The sequence below is a fragment of the Cervus canadensis genome, chromosome 14 (assembly GCF_019320065.1).
Source record: "Cervus canadensis isolate Bull #8, Minnesota chromosome 14, ASM1932006v1, whole genome shotgun sequence".
NCBI classification, from domain to species: Eukaryota; Metazoa; Chordata; class Mammalia; order Artiodactyla; family Cervidae; genus Cervus; species Cervus canadensis.
Genome location: NC_057399.1, coordinates 30,697,553 through 30,722,786, shown reverse-complemented (window position 1 = coordinate 30,722,786; position 25,234 = coordinate 30,697,553). Strand labels below are relative to the sequence as shown.

At 38.6% G+C, this 25,234-nt stretch overlaps 1 protein-coding gene and 1 pseudogene across 5 annotated transcripts in view; both read left to right on the top strand.

The window, feature by feature from the left end:
• Positions 1 to 25,234, top strand: part of LOC122453037 (histone-arginine methyltransferase CARM1-like) — a 251,398-nt gene that overhangs the window by 185,165 nt on the left and 40,999 nt on the right. The window lies entirely within an intron of this gene.
• LOC122452763 lies at positions 15,517 to 19,725 on the top strand (annotated as a pseudogene).

Below are 25,234 nucleotides of genomic sequence, written 5' to 3'. Positions count from 1 at the left end.
TTAAGAGAAACAAGAAAAAGTCCTTCTCTTTGCCTCTCCTTCCCATCCTTCTGTCACTCACTGTCTTTCTCACTCTGTTGTCCTCATTGACCTGTGTTCTTCTTTGTAAAGGATTTTTGCACTCACAGCTCTGACTGGTTCCTCCAGAGGCCCGTTTATTCTTTCTTAACCACAGATTCCAGGAGGCCCTGATATCTGCACACCAGTAATGACGTATCAGTGGCCTAAGAAGGGTGACATGTGATGCTTAATGTTCCCCTGGATTGCAGGCAGGAGGCAGCAAACACCGAGGGAGGGAGAGGAAAAGGGGGAGGGACAGTTACCACAGGTGTTTCCTCTTTGGACCTTCTCAGAAAGCCAACCCATAATGCTACTGCCTCTGATAACAGTTATGGATCGCTGTAAACCACTTAAGCCCCAGACATCTGCCACTGCCTTGTAGCGTATCCTTGACTTGGACACTGATCTCCCCAGGACTCAGTTTCCTGAGTTCTAAAATGACAGGGTCCAAACAGTGAGTTAGGAAGAACTTTAGCATAAGTACTCTGTTTCAGTAAACTAAAGTCACTGAGTTTTTTAAAAGTAAGGTGAATAGGACTTTTTAAAATATTTAAGCAGATGTTCAGAATTGTTCACTAAGGAATGGGGTTAAAAGGAGAGAACCGAAGGATTGTTTAGGTATTCTGTTCTTTGGGGGACTGCTCACTGACTTTTTAAAATTAAAGAAATGTTGAACATGAGGAAGGGGAGTCAAACTGTATAGGAGTGTGTAAAATAAAAAACAACTTTCTCCCACCCACTCTACTTGTCCTGATCACACTTCCCAGTGTGATCTACTCTGACCTGTTATTTACTTGTTTTAGCCGATGACCGTGATAACTTTATGTCATGATACTCAAATTTCTGTTTCCTGAGCTATCTACTCTGGATGTACTGCTGACTCCCAGTATAGAACTTTCCTCTTCTATGTAACTCCCAATTTTGTTTGGTTATATTACCTCTAGATAGTCAAGATTTAGAATATGTAGTTCACTAAGTATTGCTTGGTTTATAGACTGCATCAGAAAATTTACCCCCTGTACAAAAAGCATATTAAGTATAATGACCATATAAATACCTTTCATTGTGGAACCAACCAGTTTCATAAACTAATAGAAAAAGAATCCTGTGACACTGAACACTTGCTAATCTGGAAGAATGTGCTCGTCATTAAAAATGGATATAATTCTTTTTTATTTTCAGATTTATACCCTTCCTATAGTTTATACTCAGATTGCCACTGTTTCTTCTATCTTTGCTATTGTTGTTATCTATGTTATCCCTTTTCTTTTAAAAAGAATTTTTTGAGGTAGATCATTTTTAAAGTCTCTGTTGAATTTGTTACAGTATTGTTTCTGTTTTATGTTTTAGCCTTTTGTCCATGAGACATGTGGGCTTCTACTCCCTATCCAGGGATTGAACCCACCCCCCTCATTGGAAGGCGAAGTGTCAATCACTGGACCGCCAGGAAATATTTCTTATATTTGTTTTTCCTCTTGACTAATTCCTTGTATTTTTTCACTGTGACACACAAAATCTTTGAGGCTTTTTATATCTGAAAAAGTTTTCTATTTCCTCAAAGTTTTTGGATTTGGGGCTCAAAAGTCTTTTTCCCTCTGAACTTGCTTTGTTATCTGCTAATGGACTTTGCTGCTGGTGAGAATTCTGGCATCAATATAATTTTTGTTCATCAGAAGCTGTGACTTTTTAAAACTTTAAAAGCTTTAGGAATCTTTGTCATAACTCCTGAAACTGAAAGTGAAAGTCAGTCAGTCATGTCTGACTTTTTGTGACCCCATGGACTATGTAGTCCATGAAATTCTCCAGGTCAGAATACTGGAGTGGGTAGCCTTTCCCTTCTCCAGGGGATCTTTCTAACCCAGGGATCAAACCCAGGTCTCCTGCATTGCAGGCGGATTCTTTACCAGCATAGTTGTTGGGGTTGTCAAATTTGCCATTATGTATTTAGATGTGAACTAACTTTTTAGATTGTCTACTCTGCGTCATTCTCAGTAAGCTCTTTCAATTTGAAGACTAAGTCTTTCTTGAGTTCTGAGATATTTTCTATTATTTATTTAACTATTGATATTATATCCATGTTAATTTGACTGTTCTTTTATGGTGTCTGTCTCTTTGAGTTTGCTCTGTTCTCAGGTTTCCTCAAAGTTATCTTACAGTTCACTATCTTGGTCTTAAGTTTTGACAGTTTACCAACTGAATTTATTTTCTAGTCATCATATTCTTAATTTTATAGCAGCCTATTGTGGTTTTATGGCTATAAAATCTCACCTCTCTGAGGTTAGTCATTTTTTAAAAATAATGATGTTTCCTCATGAGTCATTTGTTCTGTTTGTTACTCTTCAACTTTCTCCTTCATGCTATTTGCTTTCCTCCAGTATCTAGAAATCCTTGTTTACTCACTCTGAGCTGATGAAGAACTACGTTGCTTAGTATAACGAGTGTGAGTCTGTGTTTCCAACACATCTCCCCCTTAACAGGGAGAGCAGATCAAAGCCCTTGCCCCATGGAGAAGATGTGCTGGCAGGTGAGCTTCCCTGTATGTGTACATGGATGTGTGTGTAGCTCACTGGTAGCCTAGTGACCCGCACTATTGCCAAAGTAAGAGCTTTATCCTTGGGAATGGAACTTTGGGTGGCACCCCCTCATAACTTTCTTCCCATTGGGACCCAAAGTTACCCAAGCTCTTCTGTGTTTTGCTTTTGGGTTTTAAAATTCACATTAGGATTCCTGCTAAGACGTATCACAAAAGCCATGCTAAGAGCTTTAGCCAGGAACAAAAGCCACCGAGGCCAGTCTCATAGAGTCTGTATTCCTAAGATGGGTGGGAGGGTGGACATACTAGCCTAGATAGTAATCCCATGGGCTCGTCTGCTTTTGACATTTGCTGACTTGAAATTTGGAATTTTTCCTCCCAAACTCTGTTACAGAAAGCTGTCCTTAGCTCTGAAATTTAGGGGATCACAAAAATGTACTCTGTTTTTTCCATCAATCCAATCCAATCTGCTTTCTATCTTACAGAATGCTCTCAGACTCTCTCCTCTCTTGATAGTTCTTTTTAATGTACATGCATATTAAAGTTTCTGATTTATTTCATTTCCTGTATTTCTGTGGGATCTCAGAAAAGAGAGGAGACAGTTATATCTGCTTAGATTCCTAGTTTTACTAATAGTTTTCTTTAAAGAAAAATCATTTAGCTGTATTTATAAAAATAATGCCTTATAATAAAGAAATTAGGCAATTGAGAAATTTAGCAAAGAAGAAAAATTTAAACCACCCATAATAGTTATCATTAATATCACTTGAATCCGCATTTCAGACATTTTTCTCTGTAAATATACAAGGAGAAGAATGGTTAGAGAGAAACATTTTTAGAAAAATGAGATTATCTGATCTGTAATGTTTCAAATAAAAAAATATTGAATTTTGTTGAATTTAATGAGGAAAAGAAACTAAGAATAAAAGATAAATTGTTTTAACTTTGAATAAGTTCTTCACATAAAAAGAAATTGCTTCCTACTTAGGATTAACATATGCACACTACTATATATAAAATAGATAGCTAATAAGGACCTCTTGTGTAGCACAGGGAACTCTACTCAGTTCTCTATACTGGTCTATATGGGTAAAGAATCTAAAAAAGAGTGGCTATATGTATAACAGATTCACTTTACTGTATACCTGAGACTAACACAACATTGTAAATAAACTATACTCCAGTAAAAAAAAAAAAAAAAAATTTAAGAGAAATTGCTTCCTAATGGATTCCTATAAAGTTTTGGAAAATATTAAGAAACCGAATCTTTTTAAACATCATGATAAAAATTCACTCCTTCCTATATAACAGAAGTGAAAATCATCAGTGTTCCCATAGCTCCACATTCCTCCTGTCAGTTCAGTTCAATCACTCAGTCGTGTCCAACTCTTTGTGGTCCCATGGACTGGAACACGCCAGGCTTCCCTGTCATTCACCAAATCCCGTAGCTTACTCAGACTCATGTCCATTGAGTCAGTGATTCCATCCAACCATCTCATCCTCTGTCATCCCCTTCTCCTCCTGCCTTCAATCTTTCCCAGCATCAGGGTCTTTTCCAATAAGTCAATTCTTCTCGTCAGGTAGCCGAAGTATTGGATCTTCAGCATTAGTCCTTCCAATGAATATTCAGTACTGATTTCCTTTAGGATTGACTGGTTTGATCACTTTGCAGTCCAAGGGACTCTCAAGAGTCTTCTCCAACACCACAGTTCAAAAGCATCAATTCTTCGGCGCTCAGCCTTCTTTATGGTCCAACTCACATCCATAAATGACTACTGGAAAAACCACAGCTTTGACTAAATGGACCTTTGTCGGCAAAGTAATGTCTCTGCTTTTTAATATGCTGTCTAGGTTGGTCATAACTTTTCTTCCAAGGAGCAACCATCTTTTAATTTCATGACTGCAGTCACCATCTGCAGTGATTTTTGGAGCCCAAGAAAATAAAGTCTCTCACTGTTTCCGTTATTTCCCCATCTATTTGCCATGAAGTTATGAGATCAGATGCCATGATCTTAGTTTTCTGAATGTTGAGCTTTAAGCCAACTTTTTCACTCTCCTCTTTTACCTTTATCAAGAGGCTCTTTAGTTCTTCTTCACTCTCTGCGATATTGATATTTCTACGGGCAATCTTGATTCCACCTTGTGCTTCACCCAGCTTGACATTTTGCATGATGTAAGTTAAGTAAGCTGGGTGACTATATACAGCCTCGTCTGTTGTTTCCTGTCTGGTTCTAACTGTTGTTTCTTGACTTGCATGCAGATTTCTCAGGAGGCAGGTAAGGTGCTCTCGTATTCCCATCTCTTGTAGAATTTTCCATAGTTTGTTGTGATCCGCACAGTCAAAGGTTTTAGTGTAGTCAATGAAGCATAAATAGATGTTTTTCCAGATTTCTCTTGCTTTTCTGATGATCCGATGGATGTTGGCAATTTGATCTCTGGTTCCTCTGCCTTTTCTAAATCCAGCTTGAACATCCAGAAGTTCTCGGTTCACATACTGTTGAAGCCTAGCTTGGAGACTTTTGAGCATTACTTTGCTAGTGAGTGAGATGTGCACAATTGTACGGTAGTTTGAGCATTCTTTGGCATTACCTTTCTTTGGGATTGGAATGAAAACTGACCTTTTCCAGTCCTGTGGCCACTGATGAGTTTTCCAAATTTGCTGGCATATTGAGTGCAGCACTTTCATAGCATCATCTTTTAGGATTTGAAACAGCTCAGCTGGAATTCCATCACCTCCACTAGCTTTGTTCATAGTGATGCTTCCCAAGGAACACTTGACTTCACATTCCAGGATGTCTGGCTCTAGGTGAATGATCACACCATCATGGTTATCTGGATCATTAAGACCTTTTTTATATAGTTCTGTGTATTCTTTCCACCTCTTCTTAATGTCTTCTGCTTTTGTTAGATTCATACTGTTTCTGTCCTTCATTGTGTCCATCTTTACATTAAATGTTCCCTTGGTATCTCTAATTTTCTTGAAGAGATCTCTAGTCTTTCCCATTCTATTGTTTTCCTCTGTTTCTTTGCATTGATCACTTAGGAAGGCTTTTTTATCTCTCCTTGCTACTCTTTGGAATTCTGCATTCAGATGGATATATCTTTCGTGTATATAACTTCTTTATTACCAAATTCTTTGTTTAGTTCATATCTTAATAACATGAATTATTTTGTTTTTGGTAAATCCATTTTTAAGGAAGGTCTTATGTGTGCTATCCTGAGTTTTCTCATGTTGAAAATATGAGTAGTACCTCCTCTGGATTTAATTTTTTTATTATTATTATTTTTGGATTTAATCTTATTTTGATCACAGATTTTTGTTTCTAAATTTGGGAGATGTTGTTCCACTATCTTTTTAAAATGAATATGAGTATAGAGCAGTCTGACGCCAGCCTGATTTTCTTTCAGTTTTAGGGTGATTTTTTTTTCTGCATGGGTACCCAAGGAATTAAATTTAAAATCTTGAGCAGAATATATTTCCATGTTGCTATTACTATATGACATTTTCTTATGAGCACTGTGTATTTTTTCTGTTAATGGATTCAGTTTTTTTACTTCAGGGAAATTTTAATATACCTTTGAGTGATTTTTCCATTCTTCAGAGACATTAATTACCTTTATGCTGCTTTGTTTTAAGTCTGTCTTTCATATCTGTTATCTTCTGATTGCAGAAATCAGTTTGTTTTTCACAATTTGCATGTTTTATGATTACCTCAAACTTTCCTATTAAAAGTACTTCTTATTGTAAAATACTCTTGCATCCAGAAATAAAGGTGAATGTAAATATAAAAACCACATATATGCCCACAATGCAGTGTAACAGCTAGAATAATATAACTGTGTATTAAAATTCCTTTATGCTTCTCCCAAATTTCATGCCCTCTTTTCACTCCCAAAAGTTACCAGCATGTTAGGATAGAAGAGTTTTTAAGAATAATGTATTATATCCTACGGAAAAGGCAATGGCACCCCACTCCAGTACTCTTGCCTGGAAAATCCCATGGACGGAGGAGCCTGGTAGGCTGCAGTCCATGGGGTTGCAAAGAGTCGGACACAACTGAGTGACTTCACTTTCACTTTTCACTTTCATGCATTGGAGAAGGAAATGGCAACCCACTCCAGTGTTCTTGCCTGGAGAATCCTCGGATAGTGGAGCCTGGTGGGTTGCCGTCTATGGGGTCACACAGAGTAGGACACGACTGAAGCGACTTAGCAGCAGCAGCAGTATACCCTAATCAACACAGTTTACTTTTGGATACAGTTGACTTTTTAAGTAAAAGGAAACATAGTTTATATTCTTCAGCAACCTGTTTCTTTTCCTCCTTAAAATTCTGCTTATGAAATTAATTTGTTAACATGAAAACCTCTAGTTCTTTCTTTCTCACTTTTCAATAGTATTCATAATATGAGTATAACAGCATTTATTCATTCACTTCCCTATCAATTAGTAAATCTTGTTTATTTATTTTTTAAATTTATAATTACCAATATTATTATAAAGTTTTAGTCTAGGTTATATTGTATACATGTTCAAAAAATTCTCTAGAATGTGTATTTATGGGAGTGATATTTCTAAGTTATAGACATCTTCAGCTTTATCAAGTAATGCCAGATGGTTTTCCAAAATGGTTATGTATGATTTGAGTATAACATATTCTCTTCCTGGATATTGGGTATGCATTCTCTAGAAAGAATAGTTCTACAGGATTTAGTTTTGGTAGAATGGAGTCCAAAGTGACAGACTCACATACAACTAGCTGTTGATTACCAAAGAGCAAGTAAGGCAGCAAGACTGACTCAGAATAAAATGCGTCTCACATCTGGAATTAGCTGCTCTTGTGTCTAGGAGGTATTACTGATTGAGTTTATGTTCTGTCTTCAAATATCTCTATTAGTGAATTGCTTTCAACCTCAGTTCAGTTCAGTCACTCAGTTGTGTCCGACTCTTTGCGACCCTATGGACTGCAGCACGCCAGGCCTCCCTGTCCATCACCAACACATGGAGTTTACTCAAACTCATGTCCATTGAGTCGGTGATGCCATCCAGCCATCTCCTCCTCTGTCATCCCCTTCTCCACCCGCCTTCAATCTTTCCCAGCATCAGGGTCTTTTCCAATGAGTCAGTTCTTCGCCTCAGGTAACCAAAGTATTGAAATTTCAGCTTCAGCATCAGTCCTTCCAGTGAATATTCAGGACTGATTTCCTTTGGGATTGACTGGTTTGATCTCCTTGCAGTCCAATGGACTCTGAAGAGTCTTCTCCAACACCACAGTTCAAAAGCATCAATTCTTCGGCAGTCAGCTTTCTTTACAGTCCAACTCTCACATTCATACATGACTACTGGAAAAACCATAGCTTTGACTAGATAGACTTTTGTTGGCTAAGTAATGTCTTTACTTTTTAATATGCTGTCTAGGTTGGTCATAGCTTTGCTTCCAGGGAGCAAGCATCTTTTAATTTCATGGCTGCAGTCACCATCTGCAGTGATTTTCAAACCCAAAAAAATAAAGTCTGTCACTGTTTCCATTGTTTCCCCATCTGTTTGTCATGAAGTATTGGGACCAGATGCCATGATCTTAGTTTTCTGAATGTGAGTTTCAAGCCAACTTTTTCACTCTCCTCTTTCACTTTCGTCAGGAGACTCTTTAGTTCTTCTTCACTTTCTGCCATAAGAGTGGTGGCATCTGCATATCTGAGGTTATTGATATTTCTCCCGGCAATCTTGATTCCAGCTTGTGCTTCCTCCAGCCCAGTGTTTCTTATAATGTACTCTGCATATAATTTAAATAAGCAGGTTGACAATATGCAGCCTTGATGTATCCCTTTCCCGATTTCGAACCAGTCTGTTGTTCCATGTCCAGTTCTAACTGTTGCTTCCTGACCTGCATACAGGTTTCTCAGGAGGCAGGTCATGTGGTTTGGTATACTCATCTCTTTAAGAATTTGCCACAGTTTGTTATAATCCACACAGTGAAAGGCTTTGGCATAGTCAATAAAGCAGAAGTAGATGTTTTTCTGGAACTCACTTGCTTTTTCAATTATCCAGTGGATGTTGGCAATTTGATCTCTGGTTCCTCTGCCTTTTCTAAATCCAGCTTGAACATCTGAAAGTTCACAGTTCACGTACTGTTGAAGCTTGGCTTGGAGAATTTTGAGCATTACTTTGCTAGTGTGTGAGATGTGTACAATTGTGTGGTAGTTTGAGCATTCTTTGGGATTGCCTTTCTTTGGGATTGGAATGAAAACTGACCTTTTCCAGTCCTCTGGCCACTGCTGAGTTTTCCAACTTTGCTGGCATATTGAGTGCAGCACTTTCATAGCATCGTCTTTTAGGATTTGAAATAGCTCAGCTGGAATTCCATCACCTCCACTAGCTTTGTTCCTAACAATGCTTTCTAAAGCCCACTTGACTTCGCATTCCAGGATGTCTGGCTCTAGGTGAGTGATCACACCATCATGATTATCTGGGTTGTGATATGTTTTTTGTACAGTTCTTCTATGTATTCTTGCCACTTCTTAGTATCTTCTGCTTCTGTTAGGTCCATACCATTTCTGTCCTTTATTGTCCCCATCTTTGCATGAAATGTTCCCTTGGTATCTCTAATTTTCTTGAAGAGATCTCTAGTCTTTCCCATTCTTTTATTCCCCATTCTGTTTGTTTGCAGTGATCACTGAGGAAGGTTTTCTTATCTCTCCTTGCTATTCTTTGGAACTCTGCATTCAAATGGGTATATCTTTCCTTTTCTCCTTTGCAACCTAGGATTATCAAATAACTGTTTTTATTGTTTCTTAAAGATTGATCTGTCAGGGATAAACTTTCAAGAAAAAAACTGTCAAATACTGAAGTAAGTTTGGATATCTTTGATTTAGCCAAACCAGTTTTCAGCAGAATTTTTTGAATCTATTAATATGGTAATGAACTCTCTGAATTTGTAAGAGGGAATATGCATTATAACGAAGTTCCAATAATATTTGATCATGGTACTCCTTGTGTTCATGGATTTCTGGAACAGACTTTGCAGAAATTTTGCTTTCTTCAAATCATGAAATTTTAGAAGTGAGTGGAGCCTTAAAATGACTGAATTTTAAACTCTAATTTTTCAAGAAGGAAACAAATGTAGAGAGTTTAAGTACTTCCCCAAGGGCACACAGCTCTTTGATGATAATGGCAGGTCTAGAATCTGTATCTTCATATTCTTGATCTAATGTTCTTTGAATCTGGTCAAAAATAAATGAAGTCACTTCATGACCTAAATGTGAAGGAAATCCAGAAAGTGCAGATACACATATATGTATAGCTGATTCACTTTGCTGTACAGTGAAAACTAACACAACATTGTAAAGCAACTATACTCCAATGAAGTTTTGTAAAATTAAGGAAAAAATAAGTCACAAGATGCAGTGGCCCGAAGGCAAGCCTGTTTGTTCACTTACACATATGTGGTATGTTCTTTTTCACCTGTGAGAATAGTAAGACAAAGAGTAAGACAAATTCTTTCCTGTGAACCTCAGATCACCCTTCTGACAGCTCATAGCATCCTCCCTCTCAAACCTTCTTAGATATCTGATCTTCCTGAGGGTGTAAGAGTCTCTGATTATTCTCTGTAAAATCTCCATGTAGAGCAGATATCACACTCCCTTGACCATCCTATCTTATTAGTCCTTCCAGCAAAATTTAGCCAGAAAAATTTCCCTTCCAACATCCTGGTTCAAGTTGATGAGGCTTCCCTGGTGGCTCAGAGGTTAAAGTGTCTACCTGCAATGTGGAAGACCTGAGTTCGATCCCTGGGTTGGGAAGAGCCCCTGGAGAAGGAAATGGCAACCCACTCCAGTATCCTTGCCTGGAAAATCCCATGGACAGAGGAGCCTGGCAGGGGTAGCAAAGAGTCGGACACAACTGAGCAACTTCACTTCACACTTACACATTGAAGTTATGTAGACACCCCTCAAACCCCATAAGTGGAATTTAAAAAGGGCTTGTAATTTAGAAATGGAATCACCTTTCCATTAGGCAGAGGGACAGTGTGAACCTGAAACCCTTAAAAGTTCTGGGTCCTTTAACTTTGAAACAGAGTTGTAAGAAGTATGTCCCCAGATTGAATAGCTTTATTATTTGTCAATATACTGTTGTAATAATGAAACATTTGATATAACTTGAATGTCCAGTAGCATAGTATTGGTTAGTGAATCAAATGTATTATGAAGTAGTATACAGCCAATAAAAATTATGTTCTAGAGCAGTTCATGGAAAGATGTCAACAACAGAGCTTCTAGAAAAATGTGCCAGGAAGAATGTTTTAGTGCCCTTTGCCTTCTTGGGAGATGGTCAGGGTCTCATGGGGCATGAACCCCCAGGTTAAATGTCTCAAAACTACAGACATCCTTCCCTGTTCACCCTACTATTCATAAAAGTGTTACTTTTTATGTGTATGCCATGATGTAGATAATATTCAGAAAACTGGTCTAAAATATATTATATGTAAAAAGATTATGAAATATTACTACAAAAGTACATATTTTTATAAACATAGATACACTCAAAATTGTGCTAGGAAATATACTCTGCCTATGTCCGGGTGATGGGAATACAGTGATTTTATTCTCATGCTTTTGCTCGTCTACATTTCTCTTTTTTAGTGAATGCTTTTCTTTAATAGCAATAATATGACAATAGTAATTTAATACTTACATGACCCTTAATATGATTTATCTTGTTTTAGCCTCAAGCAGGCCTGTGAAGTGTAGGCACTGCTATTATTATTTTCATTATGTAACTGCTATTTTTAAATCTCAGATTTGAAGTTATTAAGAACAGGACAAGTTAATGCAGGCAGAAAGAAGAAGGTGGAAATGAGACATATCTGAAAAGTAGAAATATGAGAAAATAGTAACTAATTGTCCACGGGAAGCAAGTATGTATGCCTCCAGGATGTTGAGGATTATGGCCTTGGTAACCAAAAAAGAATCAAGAAAATACAAAATCATATGAAGATTTTAAAGGAATTTAGATAAATGGCTAGTTTTCAAGAACGAGTTTTGAGATTGTCTCTTTACTTGTTGAGACTGAGGAGATAACCTAGCAGGTCGGTGGAAATGTCCAGGTGATGGCCAGTGCTCAGGTGAGAGAGAAAACCTGAAGTTGTGCGCTGTCATCCACGTGGAGCCGTGCTTACAGCCATTCAGGAGAAGGGCTCTCCCGAGAAAAGAAATGCTCAGAAAATCAGGCCACCTAAAGCCTTACCCTTTAGGTCTTGTGTCCACAGACCCCCTAAACTTGACAAGCACATGTAGAACAATAGTAGAATGGAATCCCACGAGTTCTTGTGCTTGGGTAGATGTTGACAGTGGATGGCATGTTCAAATAGTTTTCATTGTTTTCCTTAGATCAGAGACTACTTCATTTCTTTTAAAGAAAATGTAGGTAGAAAAGACATTCAACGAGCTTGTGATGTAATGTTACCAAGCAGCATCCTAGAAGATAGAGTTAAAAGTGAAAGATATCCTAATCTTGGGAAGAAGTGATCAGAAGTTGAGAAAATGCAACTGAATCATGACAGATACTTGGTATATTGCATTTTGGATGAGGAAAGGGTCAAATTGCAAAAATACAAAACGGAGAGTCTCTGAATATGTACAAATACAATGAGCAAAGATGTAAGAATCTCAGGAAAGCACAGCTTGAAAAGGAATGTGCTGTATGTATTTGTGATGGTGAATATAAGATGTTTATTAGGAAATATTTTTTCAGGCAGTAGAAAGACATAAATCTAATAATATAATCACCTTATTGTATTTGACATTTAGAAGAAATATGTTAGAAATACATAAATATATTTCTCTTCAAGGTCCTTCTTTTAAGAGAGTTCAAAATTACTAAATACAATACAGAGGACATCAAAGAAAAAAGAATACATAACTGTAAAATGTACTTCTAACAAAAAGCTAATGAGCATGGTATTATTTATCTTTGGAATCAAAAGATCAAAGGATTTAATAAGGATCAGGATTATTATGTTACACAAGATTGTTGTACAGAACTCTTGGGCATCCTTAATGCCAGTAGAACAATCAGAAATAGACTGAAACCATTAATAATCCCCCCAAAGTACACGTGCATATATACACACACATGGGCTTCCCTTGTGGCTCAGATGATAAAGAATCTGTCTGCAATGCAGGAGACTTGGGTACATCTCTGGGTTGGGAAGATCCCCTAGAGAAAGGAACAGCTACTCTTTCCAGTATTCTGGCCTGGAGAATTCCATGGACTGTATAGTTTGTGGGGTTGCAAAGAGTCAGACATGACTGAGCGACTTTGACTTTCACACACACACATACACAGACCGCACATACAGTATGTATGTACATATAAGGGTATGTTTGTATAGAGTCTAGAAGGATACATATAAAGCTATTAATAGTTATTATTTGTATGTGGCATTGATTATAGATGTTTTTATTTGTTCCATATCTGTATCTTCTAATTTATCTACAGTAAACATGAAATGTTTGTGCAGTAAGAAAAATGTCTGTATAATATTATAGAAGCAAATAAATCACTTCCCTCTCATCCATATCACCCAGTCAACCCCTAATCTATAAAACTTACTTTTCATAAGATTCTGTATAACAGTACTGGTACATTTTATCTGTTTCAGATGCTAGTGGAAAGTAACAACCTTTCAGACAACATCATTGTTTTGCCAGGGAAAATTGAAGAAATCTCACTTCCTGAGGCTGTAGATGTGATCATTTCAGAACTAATGGGATGCGTGCTGTTCAATGAAAGGATGCTGGAAAGTTACCTTCATTCCAAAAAAGTGGCTGAAAACAACTAGTGAGCTGGCTAGTTCCTGGATTTGAAAGTAGGCTAACTTTTCTGTAAGATTTGCCATCTTCTTTCCCCTATGTTCAGTCCTTTACAGAAAGGAGGAAAGAACATTTCTGTTAAACCAGGTATTTGATTTCCTTATCTTATTCTTCCATAATAATTGAGCTAGTCCCCAAAAGACCCTGATAGCCATGGTGTTCAGAATGGTGTAGAAGACCAGTTCTGAGTTATGTGTTTTTGTCCTGATGCAATCACTTTCTTCTTAGCTAACTTGGCCTGACACTTGATCTTTTGACTTTGGCTTCCTCATCTGTATTATTAAAAGTAATCTCTAAAGCCCTTTCAAGTGTTGACCTTCTGAAGTGTGAGAAAGTCTCTGGTGTTCATTTCTTCTTTCTAACATATTCTCTTCCTGCTGTGTTTCTTTCCCTATGATCGCTACATGTAATTGAGATAATAAGATAAAGTTCAATATTCTCTTTGTGCTGACTGAATATCTGTGTGTGCTAAGCAGACGTCATATAAATTATTTTATGAAAACCTTACAAAGTTTGAGTAATGAAAGCTTTCAGTTTATTTGAAGGTTTACTGAAGAGATTCTTGGTTATTTTATACTCCTTTCGCAGGAGACGTTTGGTTATGTCTGAAGACATTTTGAGTTGTCATAACTGGCAAAGGGGGTGCTACCAGCACCTATGGGAGAGGCCAGGGACTTGCTAAATATCTTTTGATGTGCAGGATATCACCCCCACACATCAAAGAGTTATTCAGCCCATATTCAGCCCAAAATGTCAATAGTGCCAAGATTGAGACTTGACTTGGTAGGAGACAGTATTACAATCCCCACTTAAAAAACTGAAGCACCATGAGGGAAAGCAGCTTGGCAAGGACAGAACTCTAATAAGTCACAGAGCAGGGGTTTGACGCTAGATCTGTCTGACCCTAAAAGCCACACTCACAACTCCTTGCACACACACACTCACTTTCCACTCTTCATCAGAGAGGGGACGTGTTCCAATGACACATGTTTTTTTCAAATGAGAGTTAGAAAAGTAACTGAGCAGTTTTAGCAGTTGTATCTCTAGTGAGAATGGCAGCTTCTTCCTAACCTATTATACTTACCTGAAATTACCATCATTGTGGCTCGCTGCTAATACCCAATGAAGACAAAATAACGAATAAAACACAACACGTACTCACCAGATTACCTGGTATATATGCATATAAGTAAAGGTTGATGTTCGTCTATAATTTCCTACAGGTTTCAAAAATTAGGGATTTACCAATAGGCATTTTTTTTAAAAACTCATGCAAAAATAAATAAGCTTAGGTAAAGTATACCTAAAGTTAAGAACTTTATTAGCATTTCCATTATAAAACAGCCAAGGAAGATCTTGGAAGCCTTGTGGTCATGTGATAAAATTGAACTATGGGAGATGAAAGCAAAGGAACAAAACTGTTTGGATTTCCTCCTCAGTGCCTCCAGAAAGAATTTTTATACTTTTTCTGGATTTTTCTCAGATGGTTTGGTGTCTTTGTATGATGAGATTTTAAACAAAGTTAATTAATATGCATCTGATGAGCTGCCCCCTAAGCTGAATATTTGGACTTAATATCTGGCCATTCTTTTCCCCCAGATGTTAGAAACATATATGACATTTTATATTGGGCTATGTATCTTTAACTAGACAAGTAGAAATGAATACTGATTTTATCAGCCTTCTACCCTGTGCATTCCTGGGGGAAAGGATGATTGATATTTTTCCAAATTATTTTTATTTTCCATCAAAATAAGACATAGTTTACAATATCACATAATAATAAAAAGACAGTGAAAAATAGTAACCCTCTGCCATGCCTCTTCCAATCCCAAGACTGCTCCCCAAAGGCTTTTTCCTTTTCAGCTCTCTTTTCTGTTGCTTCTATTATTTAACCACATATTTCTATGTAAAATTATCATGTTGTTCTTCTTGTCACCCTCTAGTTGAGAAGTTAGCTCTCCTATATAGCAACTCCTTCCCTTATTGAGGCACCCCCACCCCATCCTCTTGATGTATTTATAAAAGTCCTCAGTCCCTTATCCAGGCCCTTGATGGGGCCAGGTACGTTTAAGAATTCAGAATCTGGAGGACTTTGCAAAGGCTGTTGAATCACACATGTGTTATACTTCACTCCTCCAGTGGGATCTGAGGCAACACTCCATAATGAAACATGTAATATTTCTGCAACAAAACACGAATATGGATACCAAGTCCATATTGGTATGGATTGTTGTTATTGTTCAGTCGCTAAGTTGTGTCCAACACATTGCAGCCTCATGAACTGCAGCACGCCAGGCTTCCCTGCCCTTCACTATCTCCTGGAGTTTGCTCAGACTCATGTCCATTGAGTCAATGATGCCATCTAACCATCTCATTCTCTGTAGCCCCCTTTTCCTCTTGCCTTCAGTCTTTCCCAGCATCAGGGTCTTTTCCAATGAATCAGCTCTTCACATCAGGTGGCCAAAGTATTGGCCCAGCATCAGTCCTTCCAATAAATATTCAGAGTTGATTTCCTTTAGGATTGATTGGTTTGATCTCCTTACTGTCCAGGGGACTCTCGAGTCTTTTCTAGAACCACAGTTTGAAAGCATCAATTCTTTGGTGCTTAGCCTTCTTTATGGTCCAACTCTCACATCTGTACATAACAACTGGAAAACCATAGCTTTAAGTATACAGACCTTTGTCAGCAAAATGACATCTCTGCTTTTTAATGTGCTGTTTAGATTTGTCATAGCTTTTCTTCTAAGGAGCAAGCATCTTTTAATTTCATGGCTGCAGTCACCGTCCGTAGTGATTTTTGAGCTCCAGAAAATAAAATCTGTCACTGTTTTCACTGTTGCCCCCATCTATTTGCCATGAAGGAATGGGACTGGGTGCCATGATCGTAGTTTTTTCTGTGTTGAGTTTTAGGCCAGCTTTTTCACTCCACTCTTTCACCTTCAGCAAGAGGCTCTGTAGTTCCTCTTTGTTTTCTGCCATTAAAGTGGTATCAACTGTACATCTGAGATTGTTGATATTTCTCCTGACAGTCTTGATTCCAGCTTGTGATTCATCCAGCCTGACGTGTCCCATGAAGTACTCTGCTTATAAGTTAAATTAACACAGTGACGATATACAGTCTTGACGTACTCCTTTCCCAATTTTGAACCAGTCCATTGTTACATGTCCCATTCTTGCTGTTGCTTCTTGTCCTGCACACAGGCTTCTCAGGAGGGATAAGTAAAGACTATAAACTCAAGTCAACTCAGGTCAGGTCTTGCCATTATATAATGTTGCAAACTTAACAAAAATCTGTTGCTTTGCAGAGCTTTTTGGATGTTAGAATTTTTTTTTTAAATATAAGGCAGTATAGACCTAGATTATGACTTGATTTAAATCAGTAATGAGTGTTTGCATCATTATGACAATGTAAATACTGTTCAGTGCTGAGGCAGGTGCATCCTCTCCGTATGTGTGTTCAGTTGTGTCCGACTCTCTGTGACCCCATGGACTGTAGCCCACCAGATTACATATGATTATGTATCTTTTTCATGAAATCTTTTGTTCTTCCTGGAGTTAATTGCCTTGTTTTTTTATTAGTTTTCTATATACTCATGACTGGTTTTTTCCATGCTTTAACAGGTCTGACAGATTGCTTATCAGTATTTATTTTGTGGAATTCTCCTGTAATTCTCTGTCCTCCTCTACCACACGAACTGGTGGCTCTCTAGTCCTGTTGTATGGCTACTCCACTTTAACTTTTGGTCATTTTTTGTCTTCTCTTTTTTGATTTACACCATTCCTTTCAGCAAAGAATATTTGCCAATAGCTTCTGGAGAAAGGATGCTTGAGTTACTTTGTTTGTTGAGTCCTTGATAGCAAACTTATCATTTTGTTAGATAGAGAATTTTAACTTGAAAACAACTTTTACTCAGTTTTTTTAAGGCATCTTTTTTTAGTATCTGGTTTCCTATGTTACTATTGAGAAGTCCAATGCCATTCTGACTTCTGAACTTTTAGAATGACATAGTTTTTCCATCTTGATGCTTTTAGTATTTTTTCTTTAGTTCTCTTAGTGTGAAACATTTTAAATTGCCATGCTGTCCATGTAGTTGTTATTTGTTTAGTTGCTAAGCCCTGTCCAACTCTTTTGTGACCCCATGGACTGTAACCTGCCAGGCTCCTATGTCCATGGGATTTCCCAGGCAAACATACTGGAGTGGGTTGCCATTTTCTTCTCTAGGACATGTAATGGGTATGTTAAGTCAGAAGACTCATTTTCTTCTTCTCTTGGAATTTTTCTTGTATTTTACCTTTGATGAGTTCCTCTCCTCCATTTTATCTGATATCTTTGAAATTCCTGTTAGACTTGGCCTCAGAGCTCTGAAACTTCACAAGTTTACACAGATAATGATACATTTGACTTTTCCAAAATTGTTTAATATCCTTGAAATTTAAAAAACTACCAGCAGTCATTGCTGTTTTCACAACAGTGCTTGAGATTTAGATAGAGAAATGTGAATGATGTTACACCCATGGTGTTTCTCTGATCACCTCTGAAATACTGTGAATGAGGTGATTTGTTCAATTTTAAGAGACATCAAAGGGAACATAGCTAAAGTATGAGACCATTGACTATAGGAGGGACTTCTCGCCTGAGTTTTTTTCCTTCTACTTAATAGCTCTGTGATTATGGTTGAATCATTTAAATTTCCCTGTTTCTTAGTTTTCTCATTTATAAAATGAATATAATAATAGTACCCGCTTTAGCCACCAGGGAAGTCCCAAGAATTAAATGAATTAATACATGGAAAGCCCATGGAAAGGTTCGAGACAGGGTTGACATAACCAAGAAAATTTAGATACTATTTTTAGAATGATGATGATAATTACAAGATTTATACTTTTTTATATGATGAGAGCAATAATGCTGATCACCACATCTGCCTGCCCAGAATGACCCAACTTCAGGCATGCGAGCCTAGGTGTTTGTTTTCTACTAAAGTAAATGCTTTTTCCCCTTTTTACTGCAAATGTCAGGAACAAAATGCAAGTGTGGCTTCCTGGCATGGAGGATGGTGAGCCAGCACACAAGCATAGATTCTAATAGCACTTAAAAAGATAGTAAGGTTTTACATCAACAAAGGTTGAGAATGAAAATACTAACAATAATGTGATAGGAGGATTGAATGTAGATTATTTTTCTCTGATCACCTCTGAAAATACTATGAAAGAAATGATTTATGGCGAAGGTGTTTTTACAAAAAATAAAAAAATAAATGGAGAGCCTGAACCCTGAGGCAGCGCAGAGCGTTTCAGCTCTCAGCGGCTCGGGGACTGGTGAGTGGTACGAGCCGCGAGGCTGCGGCTGAGTCTCTGTATAGAAGGCACGAGAGGTTGGCGGCTTCGACTGCAGCACGTCGAGTGGCGACAGCAGGTGGGAATACCAGTCTGTTTCCAAAGCGAAGGTGCCCATGGATCTGGGAAATCTGCAAGGCGTAGCCCTGCAGGGACTCACTCCAAGGAAGATGCCAGGCATTTCAGATCAAAGTCCAGGTCCAGATCTGAATCTAAGTATGGATCCAGAAGAAGTTCTTGAAGGCATTATACAAGGTCACGATCTCAGTCCCGCTCCCATAGTAGGTTCCATAGCAGATCTTACAGTAGAGATTATAGAAGATGGCATTGCCACAGTCATCCTCCCAGGTGAACTCACAGGTGTCATGTTGGGAATCGGGCAAATCTTGATCCCAGCTATTGTGTTGGAGTATTTGGGTTGAGCTTGTACACTACAGAAAGAGATCTAAGAGCAGTGTTCTGTAAATATGGCCCAGTTGCTGATGTGTGTCTATTGTATATGACCAGCAATCTAGACATTCAAGAGGATTTTCCTTTGTATACTTGGAAAATGTCAATAATGCCAAGGAAGCAAAAGGGCATGCCAGTGAAATTTAGCTTGATGGACATAGTATTAGAGTTGATCTCTCTATAACAAAAAGAGCACATACTCCAACGAGGAATTTACATGGGGAAATGTACCTATGGCAGCTCACACCACTGGGTTTACTTACGACAGAGGATATGGTTGAGGCTATGATGATCAGGACTATTAAAGCATATCATATAAAGGAGGAGGATGGAGAGCTGCTCAAGACAGGGATCAGATACAGAGAAGATGGTCACCTCCTCCCTCTTATAGTCGTGGATGATACAGATCATGTTCCAGATCTTAATCATACTCACCTTGTCACTGCCAAAGCATGAAGATGAAGACTTCCTGAAATCTGCCCTAGAGTTGGGATATTGTTTGTGGACAGTACTTTTTATTATCTCCTATTTAAAAAGTGAACAGTGCCTAGTGAAGTTAGGTGACTTACATCTTTTATGATGACTATTTTTGTTGGAGTTGAAATGCTGTTTTCATTCTGCATTTGTGTAGTTCAGTGCTTTGTTCAAGGTTAAGTGTTTTCAGAAAAGTATGTTTTGCATGTATTATTTTACAGTCTAAAATTTTGACTGCTGAGAAGTTTCTGTTATATAGAACTTCATGTAAATGGTTTTCTTCCTGAATCTAGGGTATTCTGAAGATCAAAGTCTGTGTGTAAAATGCTACCAGTGGCAAAAAGCAACAGTATAGTTTGATTTTTACATTTCTTTCTAACATATCAATGATTGTCAGTAGTAAATTCAAGACAGAAAGGCCCATTTTCCTTCAGCCCATGAAACATACCATACTTTTAATACCTGCAATTAAGTGATAAAAATTATGCTTTATAACTCTATACGGCTAGTATTAAAACTAAAGATCTTTCAATACAGCAAATGCTTAATGCTTATATAAATTTGAATTTGTCAGCCTTTGTGTAATCTGTATTATATACAGCAGGGAATGAGTTACACAATGTATGCTTTCAAAAAGCTATTTCTTAAAGCTGTTACAAGGGGATAATGGTCTTTCAACTAGTTATCAGCAAATGATGAATACATTCCACCACAAATGTGCTCTTGATCTTCTAGCTTTAAGACTATATGGAAGAACTGGGTGCTTCAGAGTTTGACAAAAAAGAAGGGAGCACTATACCTGTGTTGTGGATGATCTGAAGACTTTGTTCATTTTTTAAATATTATATTCAGGTCCCCTTTGCTTACCTAAGGAGGCCCAGTTTCACGCAAATGTTTTGTGAACTGTGTTTAAATAGACACAAATGAAAAGAGTAAATAAATAAATAAATGAAGGAAATGCCCGGATTTCTAAGCACCAGGCATAGAGAAAGGAAAAAGCCAAAAGCTGAGAAGGCCAGTAAGCCAGCTTAAAGGCCTCACCTAAGACTCTAAGCTTCCATTACAGCATATCTTTGTGACTTGCTATAATAGTCTCTCATAGCCTCTCCAATCTGTTGCCTAGTTTTCTTATCACTGCTTTGAGGCAGCTTTTCACATTAGCCTGTTTTGTGATAACTGAGATGGAATAAAAGAATGGAACTGGTTGAGTGGCAGGTGAGCATCTTCAATCAGAAGGCAGTAGGAGTCAACTATGAGCCTGTTGTCTTTTACTCAATAGGAATGATGTTCCCAACGTTCAGCAACATCCATCTGGCCCCCTTTTCTGATGAGCAGCTGTAGATGGAACACCGCTCCAGAGCCAACTTTTGGTACTGTTCTTTTCTTTCTTCTCCTTTCCAGAGTAAACCAGGGTTCCTAAACTGTTGACACAGTGGGTCATAAATTGGGGGCAAGGACTGACCTGGGCACTGTAGGAAGTTTAGCAACTTTCTTGGCATATGTTACTGGATGCCAAAGGCACCTTCCCACTAGCTGTGCCAACCAAAAATGTCTCCAGACATTGCCGAACATCCCCTTGGAAGGCAGAATCACCCCTTATTGAGAATTACTGAAATAGAAGTGAAAGTGTTAGTTGCTTAGTCGTGTCTGACTCTTTGAGACCCCATGGACTGTAGCCCACCAGGCTTATCTGTCCTTGGAATTCTCCAGGCAAGAATGCTGGAGTAGGTAGCCATTCCCTTCTCCAGGGAATCTTTCTAACCCAGGGATTGAATCTGGGTCACCCTCATTGTAGGCAGATTTTTTGCCATCTGAGCCAGCAGAGAAGCCCCCGAAATAGACAAATAAGGGAGCTACCATTCAAAATACCGCCCTAGTGCTAAAGCTAATAGCCTCCTCCTCTGCCTCCCATTTCCTCTTTCCACTTCCTCCATCCATTCCTTTGCCCAAAACTATGGTTTCTGCAAGAACATGCCTTTGTCAGAGAACAGATCAATCTATATACCTTGATGTAAAGGAGTTGATCAAAAAAACTTGGAGCTTCCCTACTGATTAGCTGGTGACTTTGGGGCAGTTCATGTCACCCTCCAGACTTGATTTCTTCATTTGTAAAATGAAAGCTAACATAAAACCCCTGACAGTTCGACCATTTTAAGTCACCATTCCTTCTGCCTTTCTTTTTTACTTATTTATTTTTGGCTACACTGGGTCTTCGTTGCTGTGCGCACACTTTCTCTCATTGCAGCACGTGGGCTCAGGAGTTCTGACGCAAAGGTTTAGTTGCCCTGTGGCATGTAGGGTTTTCCTGGACCAGGGATCAAACCCATGTCCCCTGCATCGGCAGGCAGATTCCCAACCACTGGACCACAGGGAAGTCCTCCTTCTGCCTTTCTTTCTTGATATTGGTTTTTAGAAGGAAAAGAGGAGAATGATGGTGTTGGACCCATGGTGGGGAGAAACAGAACAGACACCATCTGAGTGCAAATGTTAAGTGTGTAGGAAGGAGCACAGGTGTGTGCAGACACGGGGGTTAGGATGCATGCTAAAATAGACCCTTTGAGTTCTGGCTGAAGTGTGCAGAGCTGTCCAGCAGAGATATCCAAAGTTGATTTCCAGGACTTTCTCTTGGTAATGCCATCTTCTGGTGCAGGAGAAGCAAATAGATGCTTTGGTTTCCTGAGTTATATAGAGTTCTGTGAGGAGTGAGTTCAGAGAGGTATGATTTTTCTTTCTCCCCATGTTTTTCTTGCAAAATTGACTTTCTTATGATGGAGTCTGCTTAATCTGTAATTTTGAAACTACAAGCCAGACTTTTCAATGGGGATGAATGGCCTCTTAGTGTATGAGTATGTGTGTGTTAGTGGGTAGCAATTATGTCATGTAAGGTCATGTAGACCCTACATATTTCTATTTTAAATGCAAAGGTTGGCGAGATAGGAGTTTCAGGTGACAGAGTATGCCAGAGTATTTCAGGTGACAGAGACTTATAGGGGAGGTTAATTATCCAGGCATTTCTTATGTGACCTCCCAACCATACCATATGCTGCCATCTTGCTTATTAATACCTGGACAGTATTAACAATCATGGTGGACTGGCTGTCTCCCCATCAAACCCGCAAACATGCTGCTATTCATTCCATCAGGAAAAGAAAAATTTTTTTTTATACCTCACTTCCCCAGTCAGCCGCCACTTATCTTATTGCAGTGAAGTTCCTCAGAAGAGCTGTCTGTATTTCGTGGTCTCTAGTCACATACCTCGGCCCCCACTTTGATTTCTCTCCAAACGTTCTAACTAAAGCATTTTTTTCCAAGGTGGCCAGTGCCCTGACTTGCTAAATCCAGTGATCATTTATCACTTCTCAACTTATGTAACTACCAGCATTTGAGCAGCATTTGAGACACATATTTGCCCCACATTCTTTTTTTATTTATTTTAATTGGAGGATAGTTGCTTTACAATGTTGTGATGGTCTCTGCTGTACACCACTGTGAATCAGCCCTAAGTATACATATATCCCCTCCCTCTAGAGCCTCCCTCCCACCACTGCATCCCAGCCCTCTAGGACATCAGCAGAGCACCCTTGCCCCACATTCTTTTTTTTTTTTTATTACCCCCCCACATTCTTTTGATTTTTTTTTCTTCTCCTTCTGTGGTCCCTTTCTCAGGTCATTACTAGTCTCCTCAACCTCTTAATGTTGGAATTGCCCCAGCATGCAGTCTTTAGACATCCTTTCTGTCCACAGAATTCCCTTGATGATTCCTACAGTTCAAATACCATCTCTATGCTCATGGTTTCCCAGTGCATCTCCCCAACTCAGACTTGTCCTGTGAACTCCCTACTTTTCCACAGCAAGTGCCTCTTGGATATCTCCCCTTGCCCAAAATGTAACTCCTGACCTTACCCACTCGCACCCACACCTGCTCTACCTACAGTCTTCCCACCTCAATTGCTGACAACTTTATCTTCCTAATAATTCAGGTCCAAAATCTTGAAGGCCTTATTTCTTTGTCCTCTGTGCCTAAACCATCAGTAAATTATATAGGTTTTACTTTTAAAAACATTTGACCTTCAAAGAAGTCATGTTTGAACTGTGCATGTCCACTTGTATGTGGATTGTTTTCAATAAATACATTCTGTAGTTCTACATATGAATCCGCAGCTATGAAACCACGGATACAGAGGGCTGACTATAAATTTAACCAGGGATTCTCAGCTGTGCCAAGAGTGGGTGTGCCAACAACCCCCGTGCTATGTCCAAGGGAGAATCTGACCAGTCCCCCTATGTGCACTGATTGCTCTTGATCCCAGCCGTGCCATCTCTCATCTCAGTTATTGCAGCAGCTCTTACCCTGTCTATCCCAACATCCTCACAGCCTTCCAGTAGGTCCTACCTAATCTGGTTCCTCATTCCCAACTGTTGTGTTCACAGCCACCCAGGCTTCCCTTCCCATCCTCAGGCATACCCAACTCACTCCCTTCTCATGGCCTTGCATGTGCTGACCCTCCTCTGGGATACTTTTCCCTCCGAAGTCACATGGCTAATTCCTTCACCACATGTCTTTGTTAAACACCACCTTTTCAATAGGACCTGCCCTGACCACTGTATTTAAAGCGGCAGCCATACCACTCCCAATCACATCTTTCCTGCTCTTGTGTTTTCCCCCATTTTGCTTACCACTTCCTAAAAGATATATTGTTCGTTTATTTATTATTGTTTATTGTCTGTATCCCTCTGCATAGAACATGAGCACTGCCAAGAGCTGGAATTTTGCCACATGGTAGGCTTCCAGAAAATATTTCTGAATAAGTAGAAACTCCTATAATCTCAAGCATGTATGGAAATAATTACCACTAAGATTTTAGTTTATATCATTCTCATTTTTCTTTTTCTTTATAAAATTAGAATAATACCATAAATACATTTTATAGCACTTTTAAAAACTTGATCAGTGCCTTATTGACATATTCTCATACCTTTTAGTTATTCTATTGCTACAGGTTATTTCTTTTGTGGCTGTCTCATGATTTATTGACTTAAGCTCCAATGTTGGATATTAAATTATTTAATTACTCCTTTAACCCTGTGGGCTTGCTAGTGGCTCAGTTGGTGAAGAATCCACTTGCAATGCAGGAGACCTGGGTTTGATCCCTGGGTCAGTAAGCTCCCCTGGAAAAGGAAATGGCTACCCATTCCAGTATTTTTGCCTGGGAAATCCAATGGACAGAGGAGCCTTGCAGGCTACAGTCCATGCCATCGCAAAAGAGGTGAACATGACTTAGCAACTAAACCACTACCACTACCATTTTAAATCTATTCCTTCTATTAGGAAACACCACTAAGGTATTGTTCCTATATTCCACAAGAATATAGAATTTTATAGACTTCTATACCCTAAATTCTATAGGAAGCAACAATGAAATGAATATCCTATTATAGAAATCTTATGCATTCTGATTATTACCTTACAGTAAATAGCTAGAAGAAGAATCACTGGACCAAAAGATG